The sequence below is a fragment of the Desmodus rotundus genome, chromosome 3, assembly GCF_022682495.2.
Source record: "Desmodus rotundus isolate HL8 chromosome 3, HLdesRot8A.1, whole genome shotgun sequence".
Classification (NCBI taxonomy): Eukaryota; Metazoa; Chordata; class Mammalia; order Chiroptera; family Phyllostomidae; genus Desmodus; species Desmodus rotundus.
Genome location: NC_071389.1, coordinates 45392244 through 45406594, shown reverse-complemented (window position 1 = coordinate 45406594; position 14351 = coordinate 45392244). Strand labels below are relative to the sequence as shown.

At 39.7% G+C, this 14351-nt stretch overlaps 1 protein-coding gene across 2 annotated transcripts in view; it reads left to right on the top strand.

The window, feature by feature from the left end:
* Nucleotides 1–14351, top strand: part of JAK1 (Janus kinase 1) — a 122767-nt gene that overhangs the window by 16259 nt on the left and 92157 nt on the right. Inside the window, exon 2 of one of the 2 annotated variants that reach the window (XM_053921358.2) lies at nucleotides 13729–13888. The exons of the other annotated variant lie outside the window; for it this stretch is intronic. The gene's annotated coding sequence lies outside the window, so the exon portion shown is untranslated. The remainder of the gene's footprint in view (nucleotides 1–13728; nucleotides 13889–14351) is intronic. 2 annotated transcript variants of the gene reach the window in all.

Genomic DNA, 14351 nt, shown 5'->3' with positions numbered 1-14351 from the left:
TTTTTCTCAAGATAGTTAATAATTGTATTGAAAATTTAAACATTGTATTAGAGAATACAGGTTATTACATCTACAAAATTATACCTCCATTTGTGAATTTTAAAGTATCTTTGACACAAAAAAAGAATACTAGAGGACATTGTGTCTGATGAGCTTATGGAAGAGGCTTCCAGGAGGGTGAAGTAGAGGACTTTGTAGTGTATGTTCTCAGAAGCCGTCCTCCTTTGGGCAGAGGTTCCAGTTTAAGCTTCTCTTCCCCATTTTTTTTTCTTAAATATTTTTTAATTTTTCAATTATAGCAGGCGTACAATATTGTATTAGTTTCAGATAACCCAGTGTTTGTATAACTTAAGAAGTGATCACCCTGGTAGAACTAGTACCCATTTGACACCATGTATAGTTATTAGGACGTTATTGACTATATTCCCTGTGCTGTACTTTACATCCCCATGACTATTCTGTAACTACCAGTTTGACTCCTTAATCCTCTCACCTTTTTTCACCTCTCCCTCTTCCATCTGGCAACTGTCAAAATGTTCTCTGTATCTGAGTCTTTCTGTTCTGCTTGTTTGTTTATTTTGCTTTTTAGATTCCACATACAAGGGACATCATGGCATTTGTCTTCCTCTATCTGACTTATTTCATTCAGCACCGTACTGTCTTCAGGGATCCCCAACCTCCAGGCAGTGGCCCGGTACCAGTCCATGCCTGTTAGGAACTGGGCCACACAGCAGGAGGTGAGCTTGAATGTCATATACTTGAATCATCCCCAAACCATCCCCCGCCTCCCTGTTCATGGAAAAATTGTCTTCCATGAAACCGGTCCCTGGTGCCAGAAAGGTTGGGGACCACTGCTCTGGGTCCATCCATGTTGTCATGGATAGTGAGATTTCATTCTTTTTTATGGTTGAGTCATATTCTGTTACATATATGTACACCACTTCATTTATTCATTCATCTATTGATGGACACTTAAGGTACTTTCATATCTTGGCTATTGTGAATAATGCTGCATAGAACATACGCATGCATATGTCTTTTTGATTTAGTGTTCTGGATTTCTTCGGATAAATGTCCAGAAGTAAAATCGCTGAATCCTTCTTTGTCTCTTGTTAGAGACTTTCTTTTAATGTCTATTTTGTCTGGTGTAAGTATTGCTATTCCAGTTTTTTTTTTTTTTTGCATTTCCATTTTCATGAAATGCCTTTTTTCATCCCTTTACTTTCAGTCTATGTATTAATTTTGATCTGAAGTGCATCTCTTGTAGACAGCATATGTAAGGGTCTTGTTTTGTTATCCAGCCACTGTATGCCTTTTGATTAGAGCATTTAATTCCTTTGCAGTTAAAGTATGTTGACAGATACGTGTTGCCATTTTATTCATATTTTTTAATCTTTTTTCTTAAAGAAGACTGTTTAACATTTCTTGCAATACTGGCTTGGTGGCGACGAACTCAACTCTTTCTTGTCTGGGAAGCTCTTTATCTGTCCTTCAATTCTAAATGATAGTTTTGTGGGGTAGGGTAATCTTGGTTGTAGGTCCTTGCTTTTCATCACTTTGAATATTTTGTGCCAGTCCCTCTGGTCTGAAAAGTTGCTGTTCAGAATTCAACTAACAGTTTTGTGGGATCTCCCTTGTAGGTAGGTAACTGCTTTTCTCTTGCTGTCGTTCACTTTCTAGTTCCTGCCTATGAATTTGACTCTGTAGGTGCCTCATGTAAGTGGGATCATACAGTGTTTGTCCTTTCGTGTCTCACTTATTTCACTTAGCACAATGTCCTCAAGGTTCGTCCGTGCTGTAGCGTGTGTCACAGTCCCCTTCTTTTTGAAGACTGAATAATATTCCACTGAATATTTATTTACCACATTTTGTTTATCCATTCATCTGCCGATGGACACTGAGTTGCTTTCACCTTTTGGCTGTCGTGAACATTGCTGCTGTGAACATGAGGGTACAAATCTATCTCCTCAAGACTGTGGTTTCAGTTATTTTGTGAATGGGCAGTTCTTTAGATAACTGTCCCAAACAGGTCCATGACTAAGTTCATTTTTTTTTCCCTTAAAAACTGCTGCTTGTTGTAACTTCCCTCTCTTATCATCTTCACTGGTTATCTGAGCCAGATCTAGGGCTTATTTTGACTCATTTTCATGGACTGTTAGTCACCAAGTTCAACTGATATATATCTCCTAAACATCCTTTTAACCCACTGTTGCCCTGAGTATGTTTGTTCTCAAGGACTTCTGCGAATAAAGAATTTCATCATCTTACAGGTTTGGGAGTTTCGTGATGTTGGCTTATTTTACCCTTTTCTTGGAAAACCAGAATACGTGTTAACATACTAAAGTCTCAAGAAGTCTTACAGTAAATAAACTATTGACTGTTTCTTTGAATATCGAATGACTCAATCAACCGTTTTCCAAATATACTTGACCACTTTTCCACCTAATATTTACCAGTATGAAATTGTGTAAGAAACATGGCTTTTCTGTCTCCTTGCCTTTCCATCTCCACTCCTTCCCTTCTGTAGTTTCATCTCTTGCTTGGACAGTAGCCCAAATCCCTGAAGTCAGGGGTTTGAAATCTTTTTCTCTCCCATCAATCCATTTGGCAGTATATTGAAGATTCTTTCTTTTGGATTCTTTCTTTATATATACAATAAAATGCATAAGATTATAAATTGTTCACTGAGTGGCTAGAGATGAGCTGTCCTCTGGTTCATTTTCAGTTGCTGCAGGTAGAACTGCTTTGTGGGGAGACAGTTTCTGTGGGCACATTATTTAACTTCTCTGTCTCAGTTTACTTATCTGTTATGAGAATTGAATCCTTATATTTAAAACACTTAGAACAGTGACTGCTATATATGTGCCCAATAACATGTTAGTTGGTATTTCTTTCCTCCCCCTTCCCTGATTTACAATTCCTGTGAAGTTCACTATTCAGAGGTTTTTCATGCATTACCATAGCTAATCCTCAATGAAGGAAAAAAAACATGTTAATGTTAATCTGATAACATGACCCGTAATTAATTGTTTTAGTGCTCAGTAAGTGCAAAATGTAGAGCATCCTTTGTTAGTGTAGTAGTAAATGTTTGCTTTACTTAACAAATAGTTATTCTCAAAACCTAGAAAACTGAGGACTAGAGGAAACACTGTAGAAGGAAGTATGGTTATGGGTGAATGGCTGACTTACAGGATTTTTATTTTTACTGAGACAGAAATAGTTCCTTTTGAGAGTTTCAGCAGATAAGAGCATGAGTCCCAGTCACAGCCCTGTGATGTTGAGCATGTTACCAAATACTTCGACATTTACTTATTTATAGAATGTTGAATGAGATAACATATGCAGAAAACATGGCTTATGATAGGGGGTCTGTAAGGGTTTTCTTTCTCTTCCCTCCTTCTAGGGAAGTAGGAGAGGATCCCTGCATAACCTATTGCTCAGCTCTAGTGCCTCTCACTTTGTGGTGGCAGATCTCCCTCTTATTAAGGTTTCCGTGGCAAGCAGTTTTAACTTTCCAGTATTATTATTATTATTGCTGTTGCTGGTGTTGGTGTTTTGTTTGGCATGGGTAGTATATTCATTCGGTTCAGAAAGCAGAATAAGGCACACACTGAGAAGGCTTGCTCCCATCCTTATCCTTGTCACCCTCTTTCCCCGTCCCGTAAGAATCCTCCTTTATTCATTTCTTGTGTCCAAAAACACTTGCAAGTATATATTCTTTTTCTGTTTTTGTACAAAAGATACCATACTTTGCTTTCATTATTTTACAGTGTATCCTACTCTCCATAGTTTTTCTGGTTTTTGAGTAATTTCTCATTAGTCAAATATAACCCAGTCACTAAAATAAAAATAGGCTTATTATAATTAAAAAATATTGATAGGGATTAAATATAGTTTTTAATTCCCTAGTTTTTAAAAATAGAAAAGCAAATGTAATGCTGCACTTTTCCATTATGATATTCTTCATTTGGTCGGTTCCTTCTTCTCTTCCTTCCTTCCTTCCCTCCTTGCTTCCTTCCTGCCTTCCTTCCCTCCTTCCTGCCTGCCTGCCTTCCATTGAGATAGTTACTTTAGTTTGAAGAAGAAAGTGACATATGCAGCTATAGGTGTTCCCTGTAATATGAGAGATTCTTCCGTTTTACTCCACACCCTGAGATACAATTTTGGGAGGAAAAATATCTTATGTTTGGTTAATTACGTTATCTACTATTACTCCTTCTAAGGCAGGCATGGCATTGACTGATACCTGGTTTAAAGTCTAAGAATCATGACCACATTGTGGTATTAAAGTGGAAATTAGAATTTCATTTAGGTTAAAGTTGAATGTATGTATTAATGCATGGCCATTGATGTATTATTCTTGATTTAATTAAAGAAAATGAATGTGATTTGTCCATATTTTCACAGTTTCTTCTATGTATAGTTCTGTTGTTCCTTTCACTAAAAATACTCTGATGAAATAGTCTCACAAAGGAAACTCACCTAGCTTCAAGTCTACAATAAAAAGAGTAAAGATGAATGTTCTGCTCAGTTGGGTTTAGGACCTTGGCACGTACTAGTGTACTCGTCTCTGTGGTGTACCACCATGCTGCTTGTGCTGGAAATTTAGTGTCCTCTCCTTCAGCTGAAAAGGGTTCATGCTGGTTCTCTAGTAAACAGCTGGAAGAAAAGAACGTGGTTCTTTCTATCTAATGTAAACTGGGGGTAGATTCCTGCAAGAGTGTTAGCATGCCTCTTTCTCCATGAAAATCTGGGTCATTTGTCCTCTTTAATCTCATATCATAATATCCACTCTATTTATGGTACATCAGATTTCATCATTCACATGTTCCTTATAAAACATCGTAATTTTTCTTCTAATTTGGTAGTTCATTTTTGCATATAGTTACTGTGTTCATCTAGGATTAGTTTCTCTCTTTTTGGAGTTTGTCTAATTATGGATCTTTCTCATATTTGTCAGCAACCTGTTTCCAGTAAAAAACAGCCAACTGGCACTGCTGTTCTAGGCTGACTGCACTCCAGTTGGTAGAGCTTCCTCAGGTCCATGCCCCACTCCTCTGTCATCTTCACTGCCTTGCAAATCCCAGGGGGCTCTGATGGGGCATGGTTGACCTCAGACTCCATTTGGTCATTAGATTCAGATGTTGCCACCAGACTTACAGAGTCATGTGCCTTCATGTTGGGGACCTGACATGCCCCCATGTCAGAACTTCGAGGGGAACTTGGAGACCATGGTTAAGTCAGTTCATGCCTCTGAGCTTTGTTTCTTCTCATCTGTGAAACGAAGCTCCTTTGTGGGAGTTTGAATGTGATGTCACAGCTCTGAGGTCGCCTTGCCAGGCCTGGCTTCTCCGACAGGAGCTCAGAGGACTCTTGAGAGGAGGCCAGGTTTTTTTGTATTCTAACCAAGGGAAATTTGAAATAATTTTGAACTGACGTAAAATTTTTGGTCTCTAAAATACAAGACACACAATCTTTCATTTATCTTTCGTTTCTGAGATTATCAGAATAATAAGCAGATAAGCCTCAGTGAGAGCCCCAAATGAAGGAATTTCCAGTAATGTTGCATTCTGTATTTTAAAATGTTTCCACAGTTAAGGAGTGATTTTTTTTTTGCTGATGTGTATGCAATTACCATATATTCTTGACTTTTTAAAACCGTTTGGGATGGATCAGTTTGGGATAACCATGTTTTCTAGTTGGGTGAGAGCTTATTCTTATAATCAATGTATTTAAAAAACTTCACTGTGATAAATTCAAAAATATATTTGCTATGTCTTTGCACTGAGTACCATTTATTTTTATTTATTAATCAGGTTCAATTATGGGCATAAATAATTACGCTGAGCACCGTGCTTGTAGGTCACAGCATGGTTTCGAGTTGAGAGTCTGGGTTTAAATTTAAGTTTAAATTTAAGTCTTTGTCACTTATTGGCTCTGTTGAGTTGAAACAGCACACTCCTCTTAACCTTACTTTCCCCATTTTAAAAAAATTGGGAGTGAAAAACTTGGTGTAAAATAGATCTTCCGTGAATGATAGATAGCTCTTATGATTCCTGTGACAGGGATGCCCTGTGGTCTAGTGAGTTGTGTATACACAGCACACATACACAGTGTATTTTTATATTAAACAGCTTTGGACTAGAACTCTTGTTGTGCTTTCTGTAGTTTCTTTATTGACTTTCCTGTTTTCCCTTGGAGTGACCAGTATGCCTGTGCATGGGGCCTTGTGCTGTAGAATATACAGACTTTTTGGCATCGAGTCATTCTTATGTGTACACAGCTGAAAAGGCCTGCGAGCACGTAATGTTCATGAGTGTCTGTGTGAAATTTCTGCAGCAATTTCCTTTGGTGAACTCATTTTATGTGTGTTCCAAAACAGTGAAGCCGAGCACCGAGCATTAAAACATAAGTGTGTATTTGCATACTGGTCTTTATTTAGAAAGGAATAGCGTTGAGCAACCCAGTAGGAAGATACGTAGTCGTTTTTCTCTTATTTCCCCTTTTATTGGCTTGTGTGGAACATCTGAGTTTCAGAGTAAAGATCGAAACAATGTGCTTTTCTGAGGTTTGTTTTTTTTTTTTTAAACCTTGTATGGGATTATATCCATGACCTTGATCTTATAAATTATGTATCTGCTGTGTGCCTAACCTTTGTGTTTTGTTTGGTAATATCCCTATTGAAAGATGAGGAAACCAAGATTTGGAGAAACAAAACATCTTACTCATTTTATAAGTGACTAACTCTTGTTTGACTTCAAAGCTCATACTTTTTAAAACATTAAACCATGCTATACGTTAGCTTCAAACTAGTGACTCCTAACTTTTGCAAACTGTGAAGCTCTTGTGATCTTCGGTGGACGTATTGAGATTGTGTGGGTAGATGTTTACACTTCTTCCCTCGTCCTGTGTAATGAGCAGTAAGCTGCCATCTACTGTTCCCAACTGCATGGTCACTCTTGGAGGTGTGCGTTGTGCTTGTATGTGTACATTCATGCAAGGACCTACTGCCTACAGAGTCATCTGGCATCCTCTTGCCTCTAGAAAAGAGGGTTGGTGGCAGCCAGAACGGTGTGCCGTGGGGCAAGGATATCTTTAGAGCAAAATATGTTCTCGATCTTCAAATAGTAGTGCTGTAAACACATACGAGCCAACAGGGTCCCTATGAAAAGAATGTTAGATGAGCATTCAGTTTAGTTCATTTCTTTAAATTATAAAATATTAAGTCAATTATAACATTAAATAAGAATGCCTGGGGAGGGCAAATGCCCAGGATTCTGTCCTGGGGCACTGGGAAGCATGCCCCTATCACCCCTTGTGTAGACATAAAATACTAAGAAGAGGGACTTCATGAGGAAGCATTCGTTTTCAGTTTCTTTTGTCATGAACTCTTAATTTTAGCTGAGGAACATGAAAGTATATGGTCTGGTGTTGAGAAAGAGTTACTTGCTGCTTTCGGTTCAGAGCTAATATGATTTTGGGCTTCGTAATTGCTTCTGGTGTTAAGGGAAGTAGAGGAGATAAAAGTTCTGGTGTTGAGGGAAGTGGAACAATAAAATCCAGTTAAAGTATAGCTATTAAGCCCAAACTAATCAGTTCATCTGTGTGCCTTCATAAAAAGCTGATAAGGTGATCTTGGTCCAGGCCTTTACTTAGTTCACGTATTGGGTTGGCCAAAAAGTCCATTTAGGTTTTTTTTGTAAAATAAAAGACACATTTTTCATTTTCACCAATAACTTTATCGATTTGGATATTTTGAGTTATGTCGGCTATCTTCTGCTATTGGCTTCTAGTGAGTAGAGGCCAGGGGTGCTGCTAAACATCTTCCAGTGCATAAGACAGCCCCACAGCAAAGAATTATTTGGCCAAAATGTCAATAGTACCAAGAAACTTCACAAACCACTTTTGACACATACCACCCTTCACAGCACCTTCTCCATACACTGCACAAATCTTTTTCTGCACTTCAGTTGCATTTTTACCTTTCTTAAAATAATAAAAAATAGTACACTAAAAGTGTTGGGTATTTTCTTCCATCTTCAGTATTAAAATGACTGCACAAAATTTCACCAATTTTGATGTTTTTTTGAATGCATGCTGATAAGACAGCTGTCACAATACAATCTAACAAAATTGTTTCGACTGCAGTTAAAGACAACCAAGCACTACTAGAGTCATCATACAGAAAAAAATGTAATGGACGTTTTGGGCAACCCAGTAAGAGCATGGAATCAGATTTTATGTTTCAAAGCAATGAAGCCTAGCACCATGAAAACTTGAGCATGTATTTGCCTACTGGTCTTTATTTAGAGGGATTCAGACAAGTACAAGTGCTTCTGGATATTTTTTTTCTAACTAGGCTTAATTTATAGGCCAGGGAAAGATTCTGCTGATGTCCCATTATTGCTGAGCCAAAAGTTGAAACGAGCCTTTATGTTACTGATGAAAAGGAAGACATAAAATCACACAATGCATCTAAAAATTTTGATTGAAGTTGTTCTTTATAAAGGGTCATTTTTTGTGTCCTTGTATATAATTGAACTTACATTTTTTTATTTTGAAATAATTCTAGATTGGCAGAATGTTGCAAAGATAATACAGAGAGGGCCTGTGTTAATTGAACTTTACCATAAGTGAAATGGTTTACTCTGGAATTTTAAAGGTTTTAGACTTACGAGAAAAACTTTCTGAAATAAAAGATGCTCAGTGTTGAGTCTCTGAAACCTCTTTTGAACTACTTTTCTGAGTGACTCCAGGTACAATTGGAATAATGGCTGAAATCCGGATGCGCCGGTCAGGACTGTGACTGTGTCGTAAGCATGAAGTAGTTTCCTGGGGCACCATTACAAGGAGGAGATTGCTGTGGGGTTCTCTGGTGGCTACAGCGTGGACCTCTTGTGCCTTTGAGCTTCCTGTATGTGCTTGGGATTTTGCAAACAGTCCTAGTAGCACGGAGGCGCATTTGTCAGAGTTACAGGTGGTGGCGGCTGGGAGCCAGCTTGGCAGCCAGTCAGCTCCCCAAATAGCCCAGGTTGCTCAACCTTGGCAAGGTCCTGCAGACCAGACTGGGGCGGGGGGCAGGGGGTTAGCCCCACACAAGGTATTTGATTCTTCCTCCCTCCCTCCCTTCCTTTCTTGTCATTTGAAAGATTTTCTATGAAAGGCCTGAGCTTCTTTAGGCACTTAGAATGAAGTAAAATGCACTGCTTGTGTTCTTATTCATACCTGTTTGATTTGACCACGTGAAATTACCATTTTGTAGGTTAAAAAACGTTCAGCCTAATGTTTTCTGCTGTTACACTAAAAATTCTTAGGAATGTGGACTAGCATGTTTTCAAGGAAACATTGACTCTACCTCTTCATTTATGGAGGAAATGTAGCACTTACTGTTTTAAGTACCTTAATTTACCTAATCCTCTTAACAATCTTGAGGTACATCCTTGTATTTTCTCTCATTTTAAGATCACAACTCGTGACTGGTGGGTTGGGCTCACACCCAGGCTGTGGAGCCGTGGAGCCGTGGAACTCTGTTCTCAGCACTTCTGTTTGGCCCCACCTCTCCCGTCACGTCGTGGCAGGCCTCCCTGTCTGGGCAACTGACGTGGTGTGTCTCTTTGACTTTGTGGGGAAAATGGACCTAATTTTCCGCTAAAAGTGAATTAATTTTTCCATAATATAGGAGTTTGGGGGACTTAAGGGTACTCTTTCAAGTTTTTTGGCCTCTGGAGTTGAGGTTGAAGCTAGAGACTCGTTGGCTCTAATAACGGAAGTGTAGATGGTTATTGCCTTGGAAGACGAGGATGAATGTTTGTTTGATAGAGTCCATTCTAACCTTGAAGTTCCGTGGTTATCTAATAACCCATGGCCTCTCTTCTTGGCCTCTTGGATCTTGAACATGGAAGGAAAGGAAGTGACTCAGCCCATGAGTGAGTTTTATTTAGAAATTGCTCACTGGCCTGTTGATTGCAAGCCCCGTATTGGTATTGGTGGAGCAAGGCTGGGGGCTAGGAGACTGGATCCCATGAGAAGTGAAGTGGGAGAGTCCTTGGGTCATCTGTCCTGGGCTAGCTGTCCTAGGCATTGAGACTCACAGATCGATTCTGGGATGGTCCTCCTGGATCCTGTCAAGTCACACTCTGGGTTTCCTGATTTACTCTTATATTAGTTATGGCTCTGACGTCCATTGAACAAAATGATAAGGGCTCACACAGTAGCTCTTCGGGGACTTTCCCTATTCTTTCCCTTAGCATCAGAAATGAGCCATCTTGGTTGCAGGTGCTTCTGCCATCAGCATGTCAGGTATTCTGTCACAGCAGGAAGGGCTAAATAAGCAGCAAGTGACTGCCAGAGACCCAGATGATTTTCTGTCAGACTGAATAGGAAGAAAGGACAGGGGACTTGGTTGAAAATGAATGATCAGTCTTCCTGTTTTCATTCTCTGATGGGCAGGGGAAGGGAAAAGCCAGAAGTTGATTTTGTAATTATTTTCCAACACCCTCCAAGTCTGGTGCTTTAGTTTGATCACAGTGAATGTGAGATTGAAAACCAGTTTAATTTGTTTGGTGCTGTCATCCCCGAAGATGGCAGCTGTATCTGCATCTCCATCCTTATTTCTAGAGGGCGTTCAAGGGAGAAGCTCCCTCCTTCCTGTTTTAGAGGGAGCAGGGAGGGGATTGATGCACATCCCCATGATAGGACTGTACTGGTCTTCAAGTAAGTTGATTTCATAAGTTGATCATGCGTCTTCCTGCAGACTGCTGTGGCCTTGGGAACTCTGGATAGTCCTGCTGGTGGACGTTCATTCATCCATTGAGTACCTGCTGTGTTCTCACTGACTGTGAGAAAAAAGAGTGAATGAAACCGGCGTAAGTCCCTAGTATAGTCTGATGGGTGATGTTTACAACACAAAGCAAGCTAAGGTTGTGTTGTGTTGATGTATTTAACAAAGTACTATGGAGGCACAGAGAAGAGAGTGAACTACATTTGTCTGAGGGAGTCAGGAAGACTCCACAGGGAAGGTAAGGCATTTGAGCTGCACTTCTAGAGAATTCTTCAGGTCCAATAGATGGGAAAGCTTTCAGAAAAATCTGAGGAGGATAAAGCCTTGGGAACAGTCAGGGTTGAGGGGGCTCTCCTGGGTGTTCTTGACTGGAGGTCCCTACTCATCGCATTTTGTAACTGAATGTCAAGCTTTCCCTTTACTGTTTTTAATTTATTGTCCTCTGAATTCATCATGATGAGCCACTACAACTTTTGTTTGCAGTGATGCCAGGTACTGCTCGTGAGCAAACAACTCAGCCCTTTACTGCCTGGCTCCCCTGGTTGTAGCTGCCCCCAACCCTTTGCTCTCACCTTCTCAAAAACAGCCTCCTCTGTGTGTCTCTGTGTCATTTATTGAGCAAGTCTCTCAGGACCAAACTGGAGGACTTTTGAGTGATGCTCTTTGGGATCCCACTGAAATCCTTCCTCACCAATCTCAATTGGTGACCAGGAATGGAGGCTGCTTTTAGTCCTTTCCCATTTTCCCACGTGTTTTCTGGCTCCCTAAGATACCTCTGTCCTTCCTCAGATTGGGTCAGCATTTATTTTTCCTCCTGTGTAGGATTCCTAATAGTGTCTGGGTTACTTTCTGCCAGCTCCCCAGTTCCAGGGGTGGACCTGAGTTAGGCTCGTGGCTGCGAGAGTACCCATATTTATATAGTAATTGTACCGCCTGTAATGCCTGAAAATCTTACAGACCAAGGTGGGTTTGAATGATTCAAAGTTAGTCACTTCATTGTGAAACAAAGTGACTCTAAGGGTAAACCAAGGATTCTTTGAAAGCAAAAACTTTCTTTAGACCAGCGTGTTTGATGAAGCAAATAGATTGCGTTTGTTGTGCTAGAAATACACCATTCTCTTTTTATACTTTCCATCCTCCTGTGTTGTCAGATGCCTGAGGATCTTTTCAGGTGAATTCTGGCCCCACAGTTTTGTGGGGAAAGTCAGTGTGGTAGAAAGGAAGGGTGTCCAGTCTGTGCTTTTAATATCTGTTGAAGAGTGAGCATCAATCAGCGTGTTGCTCCCACAGAAACTGAGGGGAGGATGCAGGTGGAAGGTGGGTAATGTGCCTTGGCATAATATTTGTGAAAGGCCTTTCGGAATCCTGTTTGTAAAGTAGTGTTGTGCAAGTCCCTCAGAAGTTTCTTCACTTCCCCTGGAAACTAGTGCAAGAAGGGATACTCACTCTTATGCGAAGGTTACTCACGGGCTGAAACTTGCTACGCTAGCCAGTAGTTTTGCTGAGCTAGAGATTGGTCAGATCTGATGTCTGGATGTCGGCCATTGTTACTAACAATAACTTCCTGAAGCCAGGCATCTAGGAATTTGGAAGTTCAAAGCAGAGGGGTGGGAACCCTATCTTCTCTCTCTTACCAGGTAAGAGAAGTGTTTCATTAGCTGAGGAACTTGCAGTGAAACTGAACTTCTTTGCATATGGGTTTACTCATTTGTAAAATGGGGATAATAGTGGTTACCCCTCTTATGGGCTGGTTCAGGATTAAACGAGTTAATATAGGTAAAAGGCTTGGTATGATGCCTGATTTCATATAGCTAACACTGCTGAAATGTTTACTTATATTTATTTATTTTCCACATTGTTGTTTCTTATTTGAGGTTTGATGTTCTGTATTTATTTAAAAAATATAATTCTTTCTATGGCTTTAGGCTCCATCGTCCGCAGTGGTTTAAGAATTCTTACTGGGGGGAAGAACCTTTGGTGTGTGGTAGTTTTCTTAATTCCCTTCCCTTGCCTGATTCCCCACGCTTGGGGTGGTGCAGGGGAGAGGGCGGGCAAAGTCAGAAGTCAGTGGAGAATGGAGATGCGCAGTCAAAGACAGAGGCACCAGCTGGAGTTACTGCCTGGCACGGAGTTGGGCCCTCGGGACTATTTGACGGTGTAATCAATGATTATTCCATTTTGCCAGTTTAAAAAAATGCCATAGCATTAGTGTAAGGAGAAGCTGGACAAAAGTGTATTGAGAACTCTCTGTAGTATCTTTGCAGGTCTTCTGTAAAACTAAACTTTATTCAAAATAAAAAGTTTGTAAAAGTTGAGGGAAATCGGATGTTTTAGTCATGAAAGATGAAAACAACAATGTGTGTATAGTTAACAATACTGTAAATTACACTTAACAATTTTGAAAGGGTGTAAATTCATGGTGTGTTTTTACCACAATAAAGAAAAAGTAAAAAGCAAAAAAAAAAGTTAGAAGAAAGTCATAGCAACAAAGCTGGCATGTAGCACCATGCCTGGCACATAATAGATGCTTAGTAAATGCTGGTTGGATACAAGAGGGAGTGTCTTAGGTCTGAACCTGACCCTGACACTTACTGGGTAGGTGACCTTTGGCTAAATTATTTATTTTATGAATCTGCTTTGCTATTTATAAAGTACAATAAAATGTACTTCATGGCGTTTGTGTGAGCATTGAGATTAAAGAGGCTTAACTGATAGGGAGCACACAGTACAATATACAGAAGATATAAAATTGTCCACTTGAAACTTAAAAATGTTATTAACCAATGTTATCCCAGTAATTCTTTTTAAAAAGAACCTTACCGGAGAATCCAATGTATAGTGAGTGTTCCAAAAATGTAGCTATCATTATTACTATGTTAATTATACAATGTATAATGACATGTAAATGCAGGAGAGATGATTATGCGGGTTTACCCTTTCTCTTCCAGTGCAGCCCGTTACGAATTCATTTGTTATTGCATAACTGACTGTTCCCCCGTGATGAGAGTGTGAGCCCAGCAGGTGTGCCTCAGCTTTGCCGGCGTGTGATCGGGGATGCTGCAAGTGTGCTGTAGTTGTTTATTTGCTTTAGCAATTTTAAGGGAGCAGGTAAGTATAGGCCTGAATTTAAAAAATAGAGTTCCAGCTTCCTTCAGAATTAGTGACCTATTTATAAGATTTTCAACTGTAAGCTCAGAATTAATGAGAGAAGCTTTATTCTGAGGTCTGCAGAAAGGAAATACAAACACATTGATGATGTTTACTGCGTTAGAATTTGCTGTTTATTATCATTTCAAAGAATGTTAAAGTATACCTTAAAACCAGAATTTGAGTGAATTTTTCCCCAGAATTTTAGAGCATTCAGAACCTTTTGGTTCCTTAGAACATAGCTTGAAAATTACATAATTTATTTACTATGTTACATATTACAGCCTCACTCGTTTTATAAATGAAGAAATTAAGGCCTAGAGAGGGAAAGCGACTTTCCAAAAGTCACCCTGCAAGTTATTGGGAAAGCTAAGAGGAATTCTTGGTCTCCTTATGCTTCTCTATGCTGTTTTTCTGCTGACCA